The sequence below is a fragment of the Typopeltis vanoorti genome, chromosome 22 (assembly GCF_054136105.1).
Source record: "Typopeltis vanoorti isolate ZY-2024b chromosome 22, IOZ_Tvanoo_1.0, whole genome shotgun sequence".
Lineage (NCBI taxonomy): Eukaryota > Metazoa > Arthropoda > Arachnida > Uropygi > Thelyphonidae > Typopeltis > Typopeltis vanoorti.
In genome coordinates, this window is record NC_143570.1 from 44,154,504 (window position 1) to 44,174,734 (window position 20,231).

The 20,231-nt window shown below is 35.4% G+C and overlaps 1 protein-coding gene across 1 annotated transcript in view; it reads left to right on the top strand.

Moving 5' to 3' along the window:
• Positions 1–20,231, top strand: part of cnk (connector enhancer of ksr) — a 221,522-nt gene that overhangs the window by 56,179 nt on the left and 145,112 nt on the right. The window lies entirely within an intron of this gene.

The following is a 20,231-nucleotide window of genomic DNA, read 5'->3' on the forward strand; positions in this document are numbered from 1 at the left end:
TTCATCATTTAAACCATTTTCTCTCTCTGTATAGTTGCTTTCACTCTCTCTCTGATCACCGCTCTGATTGCCATCTTGTACAACATCGCAATTCCCTATCAAGCCACTATTTTCACTCACATTCTGGCTTTCTTCAACCATAACTATCTCACGACCTGACACATACTTCAATTCCTCACTTTGCTTACACTTTCTGCACATTCTCCCACCATATCACTTTCCATCCAAACTCCAGCCTTCTTCAGGGAATGCATACATCCCACACACATCACATTGGACAAACTCCCACTCATTACAGTTTTTGAACAAAAGGCATCGTATTTTTGGATGCCATTATCTTACGTCGCATTGGTGCCATGTACTATTCTATGAAACGTATCGTTAAAACACTAAGTTAAATAAAACCGAATTCACACCAAAATCACACAGACACAACAATTAACAAAAATAAACAATACTATGTTAAGATTTAAACCAATATTCGAGTTTTCACTCAAAATTATACTTAGCTTTCGGGAGCTCTCTGCTCTCTAATGTGAAAGTATTTCCTATCCTTAGTCAATATTTTGACTGCAAGAATGGAGGTTTACAGATTAAAGTAGTGAATGTTGAGAGCAAACTAAATAAAACTGCAGAAACTATTTCATCTTATGTCAGTGAAACACTAAACAGTTTGGGACTTCAAAATAAATGTGTTTGTTTTGGGAGTGATAATTGCAATACCGTGTTTGGGGATCTTGCAAGAGGTCAAGGCAATAATGTATTTGCCAACTTGAAGAGGATGGTTAACCAATCATTGGTTGGAGTGGGATGCCCTGCACAAATCCTTAATAATTGCATCCATCATGGTACAGACCTGCTTGACATTGACCTACAAACTTTAATGGTTAAAATATATAATTACTTTTCAGTATACACTATCCATGTGGAGTCTCTCAAGTTCTGTGAGTTTGTGGATATAGAACACCAGCAACTTTTAAATCACAGTAAATCATGATGGCTATCCTTGTACCCTGCTATTCAAAGACTAATTCAAATGTATCCAGCTCTTTAATCATTCTTTTTATCTCAAAATAGACCACCAGCTCTAATAAAGAACTTTTTTGAAGATCAGTGAAATCTATTCTATGGCATTTGCAGTCTCTAATTGGTGTGTTCCATTCACATATTAGCAGTCTAGAGAAAGAAGACAATTCCCTTATTGATGTAATGGAAATACTATCTTCATTACAGGAAAGGAAAAATGAACATTTCGTACCATTGAAAGCAAAGGACATGTTGAAGAAAATGGAAAGTGATGGCTTCAAATCTAGGGTAAAAAAGTTTTGGTGTAATGTGGAAACACATTACTGTGTAGGGTGTTTAGACCATTTGAACATGTGGATGCAACAGTTTAATGAATTTTCCTATTTTAAGTGGCTAGGTCTTAAAGAACTCTCCTGGGAAAGGGTAGAAGAATGTATACACTTCTTGATGGAGCGAGGTGTGCAAGTTGATGACAGCAAATGTTTTGACCAATTTTCTAACTTGAAGATATTTGTTGCTTCATATGATGGAAAAGAAGTATCAAGTTAGAAAAAATGGTGTGACTACATTGAATTCTGCAAGAGTGAAGAACAGTACAATGAAATTGTAAAGATGGCTCAGTTTTTGTTTGCAATTCCAGATCACAATGCCAGTGTTGAAAGGCTTTTTTCATTAATACAAGCTCAGTGGACCAAGGAAAGAAATAGACTTACCATAGAATCTGTGAAAGGACTTGCTATAGTTAAATTTAATTACAGACATTTTACATGTAAAAATATGTTCGACTATTTGTGTTGAAACAAAGAACTGCGAAAGAAAATTAGGTCTAGTGAAAAATATGAATGGGCTGCAAAGTAATGTATGTAGTGTGATAAGACTTATGATGACACTTAAAATCTCATATTTTTGTGTGTTCTATTAAGCATACTCATCACATCTAATTAATGAAAAGCTTACAAAGATAAAGATTTCAAACATATATATTTATTGTTGTGTTAGATGATTGTGTCCGGAACAAGTTGGTCAGGCAATGAGGTGTCAGCATTTTGCCATTTTAAAATATGGTAGCCCTAGGGGCTGGGGTGTTGGCCAGTTAAACAAGTACCGCCTGTTGTTTTCACCAGGAAACCAGGGTGAACAGCAAAGAGTCAGCTACAGGAACTAAAACATACCCCAACTCAACATCACCAAAGTTCAAGATCAGTACTATCAACATAAGAAGCCTGAATGGCAAAGAAATGGAGCTAGCTGAGGAATTGGATAAGTACCACATCAACATAATAGGAGTGACTGAAACAAAAAAAGTCAAAAACAGATGAGATCTTTCTGAGCAATAAACACTAAATGTTATATTCAGGCAATGAAAATCAAGAAAAAGAAGGAGTAGCCATAGTATCCAACACTAAATATGAGGCTAATCTTCTTGAATGGCAGGCAGTCTCAAGTAGAGTGATGTGGGCAAATATCAGAATGGGGAAATTGTCAGTGAAACTTATTTGTGCCTATGGTCCCACATAGGTTCTACTAAGGTAGAAGTGTAAGAATTTTTTGAGGCTTTAGAGAAAGCAACTGACACAATGAAAAATGAAAAGTTGGTCCTTGTTGAGGATCTAAATAGCAGAGAAGAAATGATTGTCAGACATACAAAAATATTGTGGGAAAATTTGGAGAAAAGAGCAAAGCTCATAATAAAGGCAAATACCTGTTGGATTTCTGCTCAGCACATGGACTGGTCATTACTAACACAATGTTTCAACATAAAAATGTGCACAAATTCACATGGAGAGAAGAGGCAAGGAATAAGAAAAGTCTGGTTGACTATGTTATTGTTGATAGTGATGTTTTCTTCCTATTGTAGGACACTAGAGTATAACAGAGTACTGAAATTGGAAGGGATCACCAGTTTATTCTTGAGCAGAATAAAATTGAATTTGATATTGAAAAGAACATGTAAGAAAGTTTTAAGCGAATAAAAGTTGAGCAGCTCTCAGATATGAACTGAAGACTAAAATACACAAACGTTATTGAAGAAAAAATGAAAGATTTTGAAAACATGGGCCAAACCGTGGAGATTAAGTGGCAAGCCATGAAGAAAACATTGATTGATTCAGCCAGAGAGGCATGTAGTGAGGTTGTCTGCAAGGATAGAAAAATCAGAACTCCATGGTGGACATAGGAAGTTAAAGAGGCAATGAAGGACAAAGAAGAAAGCATGTCAGAAGTTCCTGGCAAATAAGTCAGCTTGTGCATTTTGGGAATACAGAGCAAAATGTAAGAAAGCTAAATACTGTGTAAAACTAGTTTAACAATATGGGAACACTTTGGTATGAACATTGAAAATAAATATCAAGATGGCAAGATATTCAGGAGGTTGATAAAGAAGCTCAGAAATGGAAGAAAGAGTGCTATAAAAGGAATTAGAGATGATAAAAGTGACACGAAAACTGGAGAAAAAGATATCCCTGATTTATGGAGTAATTACTTTGAAAAATTGTTAAATGAAACAATCAGTGACAGCACAGTGGTAAAACACACTGACGAGGCATGCAATTAGGAATACATATGCATACTTGAAGTAGAAAAAGCCATCAAAGGCTTAAAATGTGGAAAGGCAGCAGGAGTAGATGATATTCGACCAGAAATGCTGAAGAATGGAGGTATAAAAGTCTTAGTGTCTGCACTGCATAGTTCAGAAGGCCTGGAGAGATGGACAAATTCGAGATGATTGGAGTACAGCTCTCATAGTACCCATATATAAAAAGGGAAATAAAATTGAATGTGAGAATTACAGTTGTATTTCCCTACTAAGTGTTCCTGGCAAGATCTATGCAAGTATACTTGAGAAACGATTGAGAAGAATTGAGGAAGAAAAGCTGGATGAAGAACAAGCTGGATTCAGGCCAAACAGAGGCTGTCAGGATCAGATCTTCACTTTACGACAAATAGTTGAGAAAGCATGGGAATATAACAGAGATCTGTATTTAAGTTTTGTCGATTTGGAAAAGTCATATGACAAGGTGCCAAGAGAGAAGCTATTCAATACGCTACAGTTATATGGTGTCAATGGGGCATTATATCAAGCAATACTTAGTCTTTATTTGAGTTGTAAGTCAGCAGTTAGAATTGAAGGAAGTACAGGAAGATGGTTTAATGTTAAATCTGGTGTGAGACAAGGATGTACATTATCACCTCTGTTATTTGTTATCTATATGGATCACATTATGAAGGAAAGTGGTATTAAACATGATATCAAAATTGGAGGTGTTAATGTCAGCCCTTTGCCTTTATGCGGATGATGTTATACTTCTAAATAAATCCGCTACAAGTCTGCAAGATTCTCTGACTAAATTGGATAACTGTTGTAACAGATATTGTATGAAGGTTCAGCAATAACAAGACAAAGACAATTAAAAATAGGCAGAAGCATTGTGAATGGAGAACCTGTAGAACTAGAAAACATTTCAGCTACATAGGCATGATTTTTAATGAAGATGGTAAATTAAATTTGGAAATAGACAACAGAATTAACAAAGCTGGTATGGTATGAAGTTAACTGAATAAATTTATATTAAATTAAAGAGAAATTAACTTCTGTAGCTCATCGATAGTTGGATATGTTGGTCTTTGCCCCACCATTGTGCAATGGAATTATCATATATTCTTTCTATTTCTGTGGACTTAGGATGGACAACCATTTTCCACCCTATCTTCTTGTATGCATCCTAAATTTTTTCTAATTTCCTACCACATCCCAGAGCAGTTATGGCAATATATGATTTATATATCGTAGTACTTGCACAAAAATTCTTTTGAAAGTTAGTACATTTATGAAATATCAATCCATTTTATGTTTTAAGTATTGCAAAATATATAATTTTGTTTTGATAGTAGGTCCGAACTGAGACAACATGAAAAATTTGAATAGTGCTCCTAAATAACTAAGTTACACAATAGGCAAATATCACTTGTCAAATCAAACTGAGCTATGCCATTGCCCAAAATACTAATTCTGAAATGTGTTTCACTTCATAATTAATTGGCATCTTGCCAATGCCATAACTTGTAAATTAACTCGGCTACCTTTCGGCAGAAAGACTTCGGTTCAATTTCTGTCAGTGACACAAAGAACCTTTATCTCTGGTCTCTTTTGACTAAAGATTGTTAGCCAGTCTACCTGCCTTACGATAGGTGGGTTTTTCCACCTATCGTAAGGTAGGTAGACTGGCTAACTATACAGAGATAGGTAGGTTTTTCCACCCGGAAACTCGGGTTTTTCATCCCCCAGAACAGGCAAACTGGCGCCCTATGAATACATGCTTCTACAGACATAGGACTCTTCCAGGAATAAGGAGTAACCAACCTATTTTTTTTTTCATAAGATTTTGGTTCCGAATACCTACACGGTAAAATCTGTAGGTCTGTGCGGACACGTAAATTAGGATTAGGAGAGAGAAATTAGTCAAAACACTAAATTAGTTGTATACAAGGTGTTCCAACCAATTTTAACTTATGGATCTAAGAGCTGGGTTAGAAGTAAAACACTTGGCTAAAGTCTAAAGGCTGCAGATATGAGAGTGCTGAGAAAGATTAGGGATGTGAACAGCTGGCATCAATGGTAATATCATATTAAAAACGAGGATGTTAGGAAAGAACTTGACATTGTTAGCATCCAGGAATGTGTTAGCAGAGTTAATCTCAGGTGGTATGGTTACTTAAACAGAATGGAAGAGGAAATATTTCAAAATATGTGTTCTTTGCTGGGTTGGCAGGAAAAAGACCAAGAGGAAGACCAAGATATAGGTGGATTGATACAGTAAAAAGTTCCTTAGAAAATAGAAATATAAGATCTGATAATGTTGGAGTCTTGACAGGTAACAAATTGATTTGGAGGAAAATTGTACATAGGAAGTTAGTAAGGATGTAAGTTTTTCATGTACTATCATATCCTGTACACTCCTTGAAGATACATGTCGGATATTTGAAGATAATGACAAATTACATTAGTCCCAAAACAGACCCTTTGGGGCACACCACTAGTCACTTTCCTCTTCTGGGATAGCTCTCTCATATGCAATTTCTGATTTCTGTCCACTGCACTGCCAGTCTCCACATCTGCCACACTAATTTACTATCCAACCCCATGTGTTCCACTTTAATTACCAGTTTGTCACATGGCAGTCCATCAATGGCTTTTGCAAAATCTAAACATGTCACTGCATATGCATCCCTCCCCCCTTGTCCAATGCATTTGTCACCTTGTTATAATAAGTCAGTGGATTGTTAAGTTGTGATCATACTTTAGTATACCTATACTCTCCAGCAAAGCAAATGGTGTCGCTCCCAACCCATTTTTGAATCATTGTCCTAGTTAACCTCTCTAACCCTTTCACAACTCAAGACAGACAAGTTGACAAATAATTTGGAACCTTAGTCCTGTCACTTCTCTCTTATGAAACAAAACAATTTTTTCCTCCTTCCACTCCTTTGGAAGTGGAAGGAGGGTAAATTAGTCTTAGTCCCAATCTAAAACTAATTTTAAAAAAAGCAGATCAAAGCTGTCCCTCAAGATATGTGGTGATATACCAACATGATGTCCAACAGGCTTGTTGACATCATGTTTACTTATTTCCTCATATACCTCCTGCTCCCTCATCATCGGTGCATTCTCCTTCCTTCCCACTGCTTTCAAGTTCTGAATGATGTAATATTCACAAGGATGAAGTAACTTTATGAATTGCTTGTTTAATATCTCAACTATATCATCCTCAGTGGTTATCATTCTACTATTTTTGCTAACCAAGATTATCCTTCCAAAATCATTCTTTCTTTTACTGGTCATATATCAAAAGAACTGACTTTTCTTGGCCTGATTAGCTAACTTCTGTTCATACTGCACTTTTTGCTACCCTTACCAAGCCAGTCTTTTCTGCTTGCTCTTTGTACTTCTCATGTAACTAGTTATTACCACTCATCTTTTGCTGTTTCTATAACACTTTCCAAATTGCATACGTTACCTCTTCATTCATCCATTTTGCACTTATCTTATTTGACCTCTTGACCTTTGGAATGCATTCAGATTGTCATTTATTGGGATAAGTGTTAGGTTTAAAAGACAACTGGAACACAACTAGGTTAGAAGACATTAAAAAGTCTTCTGATCCTGATGGTATATAGGTTATTTAGCATTCTTCTGATGCCAGTTATCTCTTCAGGAGTTGGAGAATGATGCCAGGAGGTCAGCTTCATCTTTAGGTGCCATCTGGATGAGAGGGAGGAGAAAGAGAGAGGCACAGGTGAGCATAAGTTGTGCCTATGGCTTCTACAAGTGGCATTTAATGGTAATGGCCAACTGTAAAATGATAAAAGAGTCATCTGGAGAATTTTGGCCATAGTTCATTGATCAGAAAATGGATTTGCTATTTTTTTCTTTTGCATTAGTTTTAAAGAGCATTTCATAAGTTTGTAAATGTATATATCAGTTATGTGTAATAATTTTGAAGAGCTTGTTACAGTTAGGAATCACCTGCCTGTATCAGCATATATAATACAATATGTAAAACAATTTGAAAATTGTTTTAGCAGAAAGAGGATATGATATAGTCAATAGTCGATTACACACAGTGACTGTTTGTATACAAATTGTTGCTATTTGTATTTATAATGTTAGCATTTCTGTGTGTGTGTGTGTGTGTGTGTGTGTGTGTGTGTGTGTGTGTGTAGTATATCTATCCATCAGTAGCATTTAACTTGGAAGGCAATGGGCTCTTAAGTGCCCATTGCCTTCCAAGTATCCTTGGACTTCCCAGCCGTAATATGAGGATAAGGCGGTTGGCGGTTACCTCTATGCCTCTAAGTATTCTTGTCTGTAAATTACATGTGTTCTACTGGCCAGTTTGTCTGTTTCGAGGGACGAAAAACCCAAGTTTGCGAGAAAAAAACCTCTACCTCTGTATGAGACTGCTAACTTACCTTTAGTCGAAAGACACCAGATAAAGATGCTTCACATCACTAATGGGAATCGAACCCAAGTCTTTCCACCCAAAGGGTTTTGTCTATACTGACTGAGCCACGGAGGCTCATATATTATATATACACTATGTTGACAAAAGTATTTGGACACTTTATGTGCCATGCAAATTTTAGATGCTACCATATGTAAATTATTCAGGGAGTATCTGCATAAGTCTGGTAATGAAAAGTGGGATGTGCTGCATGTTTTGCACTGTACAGTGGAACCTCGGTTGTTGAACATAATTCGTTCTTAAAGGCTGTTCGGAAACCGATTTATTTGAATACTGAAACCATTTTCCCTAAGAATTAATGTAAAATGGATTAATCCTTCCTGAACCCCAGATGATTGCTTATTTAAACCTTTATAACTTTTCTACTTCGTGCATAAAATTGTATACAAAAACAATGAAAATGCATAGATTCTTACACAAAAAGAATAAACACAATAAATAGATAAAATATAGATGAAAATTGATCGCCTCTTTATTTTTGATATCGTACAGATCGTTGATTTCACCATACTGAACTGCGTAGCAAGATCCGAGACACGAATGCCATTTTCATGTTTGGATATGATTTCTTTTTTCACCTCTTTCGTGGTTCTAACAATCGCTTTGATGCTATCACTATCCTTCTTCGGCCCCACAGTGGCTTATTTAATAATAATTTATAAAAAAAACTATATATACAAAGAAAATTAAGAAAAGACACTGCAAATTCAAGAATGCGAATGAGTTTAAGGGGAAGTATGACAGGTATTCTGTGAATAATGGTTAGTATGCAATGTTGGGTCTCCTACAATGAGTCTTTTGACTCTATGGAGGCACCTTATTATAATAATAATAGTAAGTCTTAAATTAATTAATTCTCCAGAAATTCCATCAGGTGTCTGCACTGAGAAGAGGCTATGGCATAACTGATGCTCTCCCGCATAATCTCAGCCCCCAGAGCATGGTTGCTGGTTTGCCTGTTTGGGAACTGAAATTCTGTTCGGAAACCGGTGCGTTTTTTGTTCAGAAAATATGTTCGGGAACCAATTTGTTCGAGATGAGAGTCGTTTGACAACCGAGGTTCCACTGTACTTGATGTCAAGATGCCACATTCAGCTGAACTGACAGGGATGGTGGTTGGGTGTCACATCAGTGGTCTTTCTGTCTGTGACATTGCTAGCCATCTCAGTATACTGAAATTCATTGTTGCTTAATATCATTTGTAGATGAAAAGTTGATGTTACCACCCCAGAAACAGGAAAATGCTTGTGAGACCACTGATACTCGCTGACCGAGGTTGACGAACTCTGTCTTGGAATGTTCGAGCATCTGCACATTATCAGTGGTGGACTTTGCAGTCAACCTGGAAAATAGTGCAGGGACATCTGTCAGCACTGTCTCCAGAGAGTTGCATGCTTTAGGTTACTATGGCAGAGCTGCTATGAACAAGGTACACATCATCCTCTAAATAAAGGTGTTTGGACTAGTGTCTTTCACACTGTTCCTGAACCATAGGTGATTGGATTCTGTGGAGTGACGAATCTTGCTTCCAAATGTTTCACTCTGATGGTCATGTTTTGGAACTGGAGATTACCCGAGGAACAGTTCTGGCAGGACTGCATTATTCAAACTGCCAAATTTGGTGGAGCCTTGGTAATGGTATGGGGGTGTTTTGGTTGAATTGGGCTTGGTCATTCGTGGACATACGTACCGAAAACCATGACGTCTGATGGCTACCTGGACAACTACATGCTTCCAACACTGGAAGTACTTCAGTAGTGACCCTTGCATGTTTCAGTACGACAATGTTCCATGCGATACTGCATTGTGTGTCCAAGACTGGTTTCCACGAAACAATGTTGAAGTGTTGGATTTATTGGCTCAGTGTCCAGATTTCAATCCCATTGAACATCTTTGGGATAAATTAGAACTTCAAATTCAATCCAGACCACACTGACCATTATCAGCATCAGCAATGGGGTTGCTTTGCGCAAGGAATGGAAGAATATTCCTGTTGCGACTTATCAGAAATTGATTGAAAGCATGCCCTGAACGGTGGTTGCTGTCGTTCTGACCAAAGGTCCATCTTGGTACTAGAAACATAATTAAAATAGATTTTTTTGACCACAACTAGGTATCCAAATACTTTCGTCAACATGGTGTATATTGTCATGTGGAATCTTGAAGAAATTGTTGTATGTCTATATAATTTCCACAATTGTACATTAAACTACTATGTCATAAAAAGCAATATTTTATTTTCTTAATGGGGGGGGGGGGGGAAGAGTAAACATCTTGTTTATTGCACTGTTGCAGTTCCACACACAGACCTTTCCTTTCATATTATGAAAAAAAAAATAAAAAATTGAAAGGAAGAGAATGTGATACATGTCGGGTGGAGTTTTCTTCAGTAACAGTACAAAAAAAAAATTAATAAAAAAAATCCTTAGCCCACCCATGGTGCCAATGTACTATAGGTTTACAACCTTTTATGAGTGGGACCCACAAAAAACAAACAAACAAAAAATCATTTTCACATGCCATTTTATTTTATTATTCAAAAAAAAATGTTTAATATTTAAAATTTATAGGATTTTTGTGTGTGTGTGTTGGAATTTTGAATATCTTAACATATTGACTACTATTATGTTTGATGTTTGCAAAATGCTCTTTGAAAGTATGTTTATATTGGAATCAGCCACACTGAATTATCTTTAGCTCTATTACAGTCACCTGGGTGAGTGACTTAGTGCTGTTGGCTAATTTAATCTCATCCCCTGATAGTTGTCATGGTAGTCAGTGTATTAAACAAGTGTTCATGTACTTATATTTTTTGTGCTATATAGATGATTTTATATATATATATATATATATATATATATATATATATATATATATATATATATATATAAAATAAAAATTTTTATATTTATCATCATCATCAAATTCCTGACATGTACCCTCAAGGGATGTACAGGATATGATAGTACTACATGAAAAATTTACATCATTACTAACTTCCTATCTACAATTTTCCTCCAAATCAGTCTGTTACTTTTATATTTATATAAAATTAATTTTATATAAATGATATAAATTATATCCTATTATTTTCATTCTACTAATAAATTTCAATATGTTATCAGTTTCTTGATATCTATTCTCAAGGCGATGTACAAGATATGACAGTACTAATTTCCTGTCAACAGTTTTCTTCCAAATTAGTCTGTCACTTGTCAGCACTCCAATATTGTCATTATATTTCATTCTTTCTTGGGACATTGCTGACTGTGTCAGTCTACCTAGATGTTGGTCTTCCTCTTTTTCTTATTATCTTCGGATGAAACACCAATTTTGGTAACCTTTTCTCTTATATTCTGTTTAAACAACTATATCACCTCAGGTTAGCTTTGCTCATGTATTCTTGAATGATATTGGGAAGGAACTTGAATGTCAAGTTCCGTCCTAATATTTTGAATATGATTCTGTCACTGATGCCATCTGTCCACTCCACTAATTTTTCTCATTCTCTTGATATCTTGTGCTTTCTCGTCTTTCATTAACTGTTTTGTTTCAAGCACACTGTCTTGTATGTATTGCTGCTGGTTTCATGTTTCGGCTAATTTCTGTCTTATTCCATACAAATTTATTCAGCTGGTTTCCCCAGCACCACACTAGCTTTGCTTATTATATTGTCTATTTCCATATTTATTTTTCCATTTTCTCTACAAAAAAAAATTCAACTTAAATAGCTGAAATATTTCAGCTTGTTCTATAGCTTCTCCATTGGTCATTTTATTACTGCTTTTCATGACAAATTTGTTACAGCTTAATGTTATTCAGTTTAGTTAATTAATCTTGATGACTTCCACTGAATTTGTGTAGGTGTACATCATTTGAATAAAGCAAACAGCTAGTTTTATATCTCTGATTTAGCTATTAGGTTTAATGTCACATTTCTTTTATAATGTGATCATATAGATAATGATTAAGAGCAGAGATAGTCTACTCTGACACTGATTTTACTTCAAACTACCATAAATTCTGACTGTTGACTTACACCCCAACTATAGAATTTCTCTGTACCATTTATCCACACAACTTTTCTCTTGACACCTTGTCATATGCTTTTCTAGATTTCCATGATTTCCAGAAAAAAGCTTATCTTTACAACCTCTGTTTGGCCTGAACTCAGTTTGTTCAAGTTTCTCTTCCACAGTTTATCTTAGCCTCTTCTCACATATGCATGCATAAATCGCAGCTGAAATGTGTAGTTGGGTTTCCCTTTTTATAGATGAAAACTTAGAGATCCATTCCAAATTCTCTAGAATTCAACTTTTTGACCAGGCCTTCTGAATTATGCATTGTGATGGCTATAAATGTTTTATACATCTATATTTGAGCATTTCTAATCAAATATCATTTACTCCATGTCTACACCACACTCCACATACTCCACTCTACCTTTCCACATTTCAGGCTTTTCCTAGTTTTTTCTATCTATTATTGATATGTACTATGTGTGCATTCTTTATGAATATTTTCTAGATAACACTGTTCTTAAGGGATGCTTAAGGGTCACAGCTGTATAACTGAGAGGAGACCTCCACATAGCCTTTAAAGGAATGCGGAGAACCGACCAGGGCTTCTGACCTAATGTCCAATCCTCACCTTCTCGTGGTGCACCCTGTTGGGTATCATCTACCTGGATACTGAATGAATGAGGATGGGCTGGCAATTTGGGATTTAGCTGACCAAATTGTATTCTTATTGGTTAAACCAAAATAAAAAACGATGGTACAACATGATAAAATTTCATGCCGGCTGGGGCGTCGCCCGGTTAAACAAGACTCCTGTTGTTTTCTCCAGGAAACCAGGGTGAACAGCGAAAAGTCAGCTACTGGAACAAATCTGAAAACAAACCCCAACTCAACATCACCAGAGTTAAAGATCGGTACTATCAACGTAAAAAGCCTGAATTGCAAAGAAATGGAGCTGGCTGAGGAATTAGATAAGAACCAGATCGACATAATTGGGGTGACTGAAACAAAAAAAGTCAAAAACAGATGAGATCTTTCTGAGCAATAAACACTAAATGTTATATTCAGGCAATGAAAATCAAGAAAAAGAAGGAGTAGCCATAGTATCCAACACTAAATATGAGGCTAATCTTCTTGAATGGCAGGCAGTCTCAAGTAGAGTGATGTGGGCAAATATCAGAATGGGGAAATTGTCAGTGAAACTTATTTGTGCCTATGGTCCCACATAGGTTCTACTAAGGTAGAAGTGTAAGAATTTTTTGAGGCTTTAGAGAAAGCAACTGACACAATGAAAAATGAAAAGTTGGTCCTTATTGAGGATCTAAATAGCAGAGAAGAAATGATTGTCAGACATACAAAAATATTGTGGGAAAATTTGGAGAAAAGAGCAAAGCTCATAATAAAGGCAAATACCTGTTGGATTTCTGCTCAGCACATGGACTGGTCATTACTAACACAATGTTTCAACATAAAAATGTGCACAAATTCACATGGAGAGAAGAGGCAAGGAATAAGAAAAGTCTCATTGACAATGTTATTGTTGATAGTGATGTTTTCTCCCAGGTGCAAGACAATAGAGTGTACAGAGGATTTGAAATTGGAAGTGATCATATTTAGTCTTGAGCAGGATAAAATTGAATTTCATATTGAAAAGAATGACATGTAAGAAAGTTTTAAAGCGAATAAAAGTTGAGCAGCTCTCAGATGTGAACTGTAGACTAAAATACACAAAGATTATTTGAAGAAAAAATGAAAGATTTTGAAAACATGGGCCAAACCGTGGAGATTAAGTGGCAAACTCTGAAGAAAACATTGATTGATTCTACCAGAGAGGCATGTGGTGAGGTTGTCTGTAAGGATAAAAAAATCAGAACTCCTTAGTGGACACAGGACGTTAAAGAGGCAGTGAAGGAAAAGAAGAAAGCATATCAAAAGTTCCTATCAAATAAGTCAGCTTGTGCTCTTAGAGAATATAGAGACAAATGCAAGAATGCTAAACACTGTGTAAAACTAGCTAAACAAAAGTCATGGGAGTACTTTGGCAAGAATATAGAAAATAAATATCAATCAGATGGCAAAATATTCTGGAGGTTGTTGAAGAAGCTTAGGAATGGAGGAAAGAGTGCTGTAAAAGGAGTTAGAGATGATAAAGTTGACATGAAAACGGGAGAAAAAGATATCCTTGAAGTATGGAGTAATTACTTTGAAAAACTGCTAAATGAAACAAGCAGTGATGACAGCACAGTGGTAAAAAACACTGACCAGGCATGCAGTCAGGAATACATATCCATACTTGAAGTAGAAAAAGCCATCAAAGGCTTGAAATGTGGAAAGGCAGCAGGAGTAGATGATATTCGACCAGAAATGCTGAAGAATGGAGGTATAAAAGTCTTAGTGTCTGCACTGCATAGTTCAGAAAGCCTGGACAGAGGGACGAATTCCCGATGATTGGAGTAGAGCTCTTATAGTACCCATATATAAAAAGGGAAATAAAACTGCATGTGAAAATTACAGAGGTATTTCCCTACTAAGTGTTATCTATGCAAGTATACTTAAGAAACGGTTGAGAAGAATTGTGGAAGAAAAGCTTGGTGATGAACAAGCTGGATTCAAGCCAAACAGAGGCTGTCATGATCAGATCTTCACTTTAATACAAATAGTCGAGAAAGCACGGGAATATAACATAGATCTGTATTTAAGTTTTGTCGATTTGGAAAAGGCATATGACAAGGTGCCAAGAGAGAAGCTATTCAATATGCTTGAGTTATATGGTGTCAATGGGGCATTATATCAAGCAATACTTTGTCTTTATTTGAGTTGTAAGTCAGCAGTTAGAATTGAAGGAAGTACAGGAAGATGGTTTAATGTAAAACCTGGTGTGAGACAAGGATTCATTATCTATATGGATCATATTATGAAGGAAAGTGGTATTAAACATGATATCAAAATTGGAGATGTTAATGTCAGCTCTTTGCTTTATGCGGATGATGTTATACTTCTAAATAAATCCGCTACAAGTCTGCAAGATTCTCTGACTAAAATGAATAGCTGTTGTAGTAGATAAGGTATGAAGGTCGGCAATAAAAAGACAAAGACAATGAAAATCGGCCGAATCATTTAAAATGTCAACTGTGTTGTGAATGGAGAACCTGTGGAACTAGTAAAACATTTCAGCTATTTAAGCACGATTTTTACTGAAGATGGTAAATTAAATATAGAAATAGACAACAGAATCAGCAAAGCTGGTATGGTAGGAAGTCAATTGAATAAATTCTTATGGAATAAGAGAAAAATTAGTCGGAACACTAAATTAGCTGTATACAAGACAGTGTTCAAAGTAGTTTTAACTTATGGATCTGAGAGCTGGGTCAGAAGTAAAACACTTGACCAAAGACTAGAGACCACAGATATGAGTCCTGAGAAAGATTATAGGCGTGAACTGATGGCATCAGTGGCAATATCATATTAAAAACGAGGATATTGAGAATGAACTTGCATTGTCAGCATCCAGGAATGCGTTAGCAGAGATAATCTCAGGTGGTGTGGTCACGTAAACAGAATGGGCGAGGAAAGATTAGCAAAACAAGTGTTCTCTGCCAGGTTGCAGCAAAACGAGCCAGAGGAAGACCAAGATATAGGTGGATTGATACGGTACAAAGTGCCTTAGACCAGCGCTTCCCAAACTGTGAGCTGCGGCCCCCTTGGGGGCCGTAGGTTTTGTTGAGGGGGCCGTGAAATAATAAAAACAAATTTAAAATGTTTTAAGACTAAGTAAATTTTTTTATTTTAAAAGAAACGTATTTAACTTTTATTATTTATTATTTCTTTTTTGTTATTTTTTATATTTTAATATCAAGAACTGTTGATATGACTTTATATACATATCAAAACTCGTTTTATATTATCACTATCACCTGAGCTAGTTTTCTGTTACCAATAAAAGTTTCGCATATACTTCACACATGAAAAAAAGCTTAAAAAAGTTCATGTGGGGAGATAGTAACTCGCTTGCAGTGGTAAACAACATGCCCTACCTTAACAGCCAGTATACTGCGGAGGCAATAAAAACAAGTACTTTTATTGTGCCAGTGAATAAGGTATGAGCAGTCTGTGTAATATATTTCTCAACAAATAGTGCAATTAGAGACAACTGGGATAAAAACACACTAATCACATGTCCCCTCATATAGAAACTATGCTGCTTAGACTGAAACAAAACCATATGTTTCATGAGCAAACACAGTATCTAACTAAAAACTATTGTTATTAATTAGATGTGTGTGAGTTCGGTTTCCCATGGCAGCAATAAAATTCAACCGAACGTGTTAAAATTCGTAAAAGTGTTAACTAAGTAATATATATACACATAATGAATGTTATGGCAGTTTCACATATGGAATTCGGTTGAAGAGAGTTAGCATTTTAACTCTATTGTCAGCTATGCTTTTATCTTTCGGTTGCGCGATCTTTTGTTAATACCACACCAATCATATGCACGTTTTAATAACCTGCCTTTGCTGTCTGTTTCACGTTAGGCTTAATTACCTTAAAGGGAGAAAAGTCACAAAAGAGAAAAATGTTCCTGGTCCGAGGATTCCCTTATTCAGGTAATATTCACTAATTTCTTGTTATCAGTCTGTGCTGTGCCAGTATCGGTAAGTGGTGATATTATTTGATATATTCTACGTTAAAAAATTTAACCCTGAGATGGATAAGTGGCTGATAAAAAATTTAAAAAAAATCCCGCGAACAATCAGAAGAAGCAGAAACATACTCAAAAAAAAAAAAAAAAACAAGGATAGTATTTCATATTTTACCAGAACAGCCCGCATCTTCTTCAGAACCAAACGGTAAGAGGCAAAAAATGTAATATAAGCATTTGATTTTTGCAATATTCGCTGTGTATGTTTTGTATTGAATATAAATACAATAAATATTATAATAATATATCTCTCTATTACGATTTTGTTTTGACTGGGGCTGTGAAATATTTTAATTTTTGCAAAGTGGGCCCTGACATCCAGAAGTTTGGGAAGCACTGCCTTAGACGATAGAAATATAAGATCTGATAATGTTGGAGTCTTGACAAGTAACAGACTGATTTGGAGGAAAATTGTAGATAGGAAATTAATAATGATGTAATTTTTTTCATGTAGTACTATCATATCCTGTACACCCCTTGAAGGTACATGGCAGGAATTTGATGATGATAACACTTCTACCTCTGTTTGCTTCAATTGACAGTTTTTATTGATTGTCATATATAATTCTTTTAGCATACTTTTTTTCTCCATTTTTAAGCTTTTCAATAGTCTTCCCCCTCCCCCAGAACATTTTTATTACCTTCCTGATATCTTTTATATTCATACCAAAAGTCATCCCTTGACTTGTTTAGTTTAACACATAGCTTAACTCTTGCAATTTTCTTGGTATTCTCTTAGGGTTTCTGCCAATATTTTGAGGACTGCCTCTTGAACTTTTTGCTTGCATTATGGAGTTTTCTATCATTGTAGACAACTTGCCTCCCTAGTTGAATCAGTCAGCTAGGGTGGTAAGTGGTAAAGACTGAGACTCCAAGGTTTGGTTCTTGTTTTTGAACCCATTTATTTATTTTTTATTTGAATGTTTGTATAGTTCAGTCTATGGTTCACCTGTAAAAGCTGCTCACCTTTAATTCCTTTAAAAATTTTCTTATATAATTTTTCTTTTCAACACAATACTCTTTTTTTTTTTATCTTGCTTAAAACTTGCTTAAAGTGATGATGGCTTTCAGTTTCAGATCCCCTGTGTGTGTGTGTGTGTGTGTGCGTGCGTGCGTGCGCGCCTCTTGTATTATGAATCATTGTGAAGATGTTACTATCAATGGTGGTATAGTCAATAAGCTTTCTTTCTTTTCTTTTCTTGTTTCCCTGCCTCCCATTGTGAAGGGAAAAAAATCATCTCAGTAATGCCAATTATGTTCATGTGAAATTTTTCAAATTTTGCCAGTTTGACTTTTTCGTTGATATTTCTTATTGATGTTACCTATCTTTGACTTCTGTTGATTTTGAGTTTGTGTTTATTAAATTTAAATATATCGATGTAATTATTTTATTATATTCTTATTTTTATTTTACAATTTTTATAATTATTTTATGTAGTTATATTTTATATAAATTTATTATTATTTTTATTATCAAACGTGGACTTGACAAATATACTCTCCCATTTGCCTGTAGCAAGTAGATTTTGCTTGCTGGAAAGTAGGTTCAGACTGGACAGAATATAATATTTTTTATTTATTATAAAAAAAAACTTGCCTACAAAATATATTAAAGTATTTTACCTTGGGTATAGTAAACGTTAAAGATACCAAGCTATTTTTAAACCTGGTTTTACTCCATTTCCCAAGTAAGCAAACAGTGTTTGCTTACTTGGGAAATGGAGTAAAACCAGGTTTAAAAATAGCTTGGTATCTTTAACATTTTATATATATATAAGTTCTGGCATCAACTCTCATGCAAAGAACACATGTATATCTTCTTCTTCTTCCTTTTTCCCTCTTTTACCTTGCAGTGTTGAGGGTTTTCTATTCATTTAACGGCAACCATACACAAGGATAAGGTAGTTAGCCCTATGCTTTGTATCCTATGTCTTTAGAAGCATAAGTTCTCAAGGCCAGTTTGCCTGCTTGTGGGAGGAAAAACCTGCAGTCCACATCCAACACTGGCTGACTTGGCTATGTCTGAGAAAGATCCTAAGCTCCTCGCATCAGCAACGGGAATCAAACCCAGGACACTCCTTTCCCAGGCATATGGTTGCGAAGTGCATAGCCTCTTAGCTAACCGCGTGGACTAACAAATTCTGTATTTTCTAAAAAAAATCAACGTTTATACTGTTCTCCCTATTCATATTAGTTATTGATTGCTCCTTCTTGGAATGGTTTTCAGGTAAAGGGCATTTCATCAAACAATGATATAGCACCACTAATCACTTTTTGGAACTCTTGTTGATTTATTTAAATTAGGTGTGTATCTGAGCACCTAATTACATACAAGTACATTTATTATTGTGGCAAGCAGAATTTTGCATAATTTGTTAAGCCCTGATTATTATTATCAAGAGAGGCCACACTACATCACTGACACTAGATGCACTCACTACTTCAACAGGAAAAATTATTCCACTCACTTACAAATCTGATAGAAAAATCTGGCTTTTACTCTTCTTAACTGCACACAAACCTAACCTCCTCAGATGTTCTCTTGTCCTCTCCACACCTTCCTTATAATGAAAAATTTTATCAACTGATATCTTATAACACCCTCTCAAAACTTTATAGACCTTTATCACATCATCCCTTTTTCTTCTGTTTACCAATATCTTTACTCCCCATACTCTCAATCTACCCTCATTATCTATATTCCATAATCTTGATATTATCTTTAACTTTTCTTTGCTGCCTTTTCACAAATTTTCTTTATCCCTTTGGAACCCAGGAGACCAAATCTGCACACAGTATGTCAATGTTCATTTCAGCATTGCAATTATCCTCTGAGTTGTATTTGCAGATTTTGTTATGTGACTTTTGAATTTCAACTTTCTATCTACTATAAATCTAAGATGTCTAGCCTCATCAGTTACTCCAAGCATTATCCCACCAATATAATATGCTGCTGGATATCACATCATGCCAGAGTGCATAACTTTCATGTACTCAGCGAACTGACAGCAATTATCATTTGTTCACATGCCCTGCCTATTTAAATCACCCTGTAAATGCTGTATATTAGTAGTATCTCTGGTTGCCCTGCTTATCTTTGTATCACAAGCAAACAACTGGTAGCCTCTTTCCAATATCAATAATTGGGTAGATTAAACAACAATGATCCAAGGATCCCTAGTGTGCACTACCTAGTCACCTTTAATCTGGCTGATTGACATTCTCTATATGCCACTTTCTGATACCTGTTTGTCAGCAACGTATTTATCCAAGCCAATAGCTTATATTCCAAACCTATATCTTCTAGTTTATTCAACAGCCAATTATAATGATGAAATTGTCGTAAAAATTTAAAATAAATTTTCCTATTTATATGTAAAATTTTAAGATGCATTTTTGGTTTGAAATTTTTAAGTATTAAGCATCTTAATTATAAGATGCTTAATACTTAAAATTTGTTTG